Here is a 2,715-nt window from a genome sequence, read left to right on the forward strand (position 1 = left end):
ATAGGCCAGCCTGAAGGTTTTCAGTTGTTAGTGTGAATCAGAATCATTTGGAAACTTTCAAGCATGCACGCGCGCGCGCGCACACACACACACCCCTTGGATATTTTTTTTAAAAGCTCATCAATTGATTCTGTGTTCATCTACACTCCATGATGGCCCCAGAGCTGAAAGCTTTTAGAGAAATTAGATGAGTAAGAATAAGCAGGAGAATTCTGTTTCAGAAGAGTAGCATAATGAAGGGTTTGTCTGGGGAGAAACTAGATAGAAGACACTTTATCAAGAGGCTGTTGCAACCATACAAACAAGGAATGTTGCAGATCTCTCTTATGGGGCTAGTTGTGGGATGTTAGTTAGCTTCCTACAAGGAAACTGAGCTTAACTTCTCCATCAAGCCTCTTAAATTATTATTAACAATAATCCATAAGGTTCATAGTTGGACAAAGTATACAATTCCAGATCTGCAATAAAATAATTACATATTCTTGCCTTCCAAAATTAGCAGGTGTCCCTGCCATATCCATTCCTTTCCTGGTGGTCCATGCACTCTGTGGCAGAGTTAGTGCCACAAAGATGTTATGAGGACTGTTATCAGTGACCTCATGGCCACACACCCCAAATTCTCCATTTCCTTTTATAGTACTTGGAATATAGATTTAAAATCACTGATCTAAACAGCTTGCCAAATTATTGACCCAATTCCTGCCTGCCTGGAACCCAGAAGGCATACCTGGTCAGGGACTGCATAGGACACTCTCTCTGGCCACTGCCTCTCACTAGGAAATGAGCAACTGACCCAAGAAATGTTCAAAAACAGGAACCAAGATGCAGTCTGAGATCTGTAAGCTCAAGAGTTTAGGGTTCCTGATGAGTCCCCATAGGACAGTCCAGAAGAAAGGGATAGAAAGAGGCAGCCTGCTCCAGAGGGGGTATTGCTCCTCTGTCTGCTGTCAGCATTCTGCTTCAAGTTAAGATGGAGTAAGAACATAGGAAAATGGAAATGCTGTTCTGACAACATCTAGAAAGTCTCCCATTCTCCAGAATTGCAGAACATCCAAACCAGATAGGTTAAAATTCTCTGCAGCATCTATGGTGTGGCTTCCTTTTGGAGGCAGACGAAAAATCCATGTCACTGATCAATACATGCAGCCCCCTCTCTCATTGGCCTGCATGGACATCTGCTAAATTGCTATCCCTCATTTTTATCACCTCTCCAATTCTACAACTTTAAAATGTCCAAGTTTTCTACTGTCTCTTTTTACCAAGGTGCAGTAGCTATGAGCAGAGTAGCTTGGGTCTCATGGATATCAAGCCCTTTCCCATATCACTTGGGAAGACCCAGTAGAGAAGATGATGGTGGAGAAAGGGGAGGGGAACCTTCACCTCTCCTGGGATATGATTCTCCCTACTTTGTAGATAAACTTTAGGAATCAACTGGTGTGAAAAGATAATAGAAGAGGTGTGGAAAGGACTTTCTACTTTTTACAAAAGTAGCCTACTACAGGTTTTGGGGGGTTGGGTGTGAGTGAGGTGGACAGAAGGGCTTTTCCATTTCATTTTAGGTTCCATTCACCACCTGGTAGATTCTAATCCTTAAGATCTTCTCAAAGATGGTGATGATAAAAATGGCTCGCACAGATCTCAAAGGAAGTCACTAAATTTGAGAATGGTACAAAATACAGCACATAGCCAGTAGTCAATAACTTGACCTTGGAGCCAGGCACAGTGGAACACACGTGCCAACCCAGCTACTCAGGAGGCTGGGGCAGAAGGATCATAAGTATGAGGCCAGCCTGGGCAACTCAGTAAGACTCTGCCTCAAAAAAAAAAAAATAATTAAAGGGCTGGGGGTGTAGGTCAGTGGTAGACAACAGTTCCCGTAGGATTGCAGGTTATTTCTGTAACAATCGCCCTGGGTTCAAACCCCAGTAACACACACACACACACACACACACACACAGTTCACCTTGAATACAGCCTTAGGTTTCTGCACATTTTACATCACATTCATGTTTACTTCTCTCCAAATTTTTCTTTCAGAAAACAGATAAACCTGAAAGGGAAAATTGAGAAAAAAAACACTTTAGGGAAATTTAGTAGAATGACTATGAGGAAGAATCATAATAGAACTTGAGAGAATAAAGTATGGTCAGAAAAAATACACAGGAACAAAGGCCTGAGCCTCCTCTCAGCTCACCACTTCAGCTTCCATTTGTTACCGCTGTTGACCGGTGACAAGTAACACCAGAGAAGCACACCGAGGCAAGATCAGAGTAGAAATCAGAAGTTTATTAAAGGACAGCAGAAAAGACTTCTCCCGGAGGAAGTAGGGGATCCAAGAGATAGAATCCGTGGAAGTGCGGTTGTCTCTCCATTTTATAGTTTTCGATGATGGAATGTAGGTGGGAAGGCCCGAGGGGTGGGACACAGGTGGGCCAAAGAAGTAATCTGGGCAGGAAGGACTTCTGAGTTAGCACTTTCAAGTTTGCTGGAGGCTGTTCATTAACACTTCTTTGGGATGGGCTTTGGGCCTAGGGCTTTTCTCGGGACTTCATTAACATTCCAAGAGTTGTTCAACATTTCCCGGAATTCATTCTCAACATGGCCTCCATTTTAGATCTTACTCAATATTAGACCCGATTTACCTAACTACACTGACTACCTAACTTTAAATCTGGCTTCACATTTACCTCCCAACCCAGCCCATCCTCCCAACCC

Source organism: Marmota marmota, unplaced genomic scaffold (assembly GCF_001458135.2).
Source record: "Marmota marmota marmota unplaced genomic scaffold, marMar, whole genome shotgun sequence".
Taxonomy (NCBI): Eukaryota; Metazoa; Chordata; class Mammalia; order Rodentia; family Sciuridae; genus Marmota; species Marmota marmota.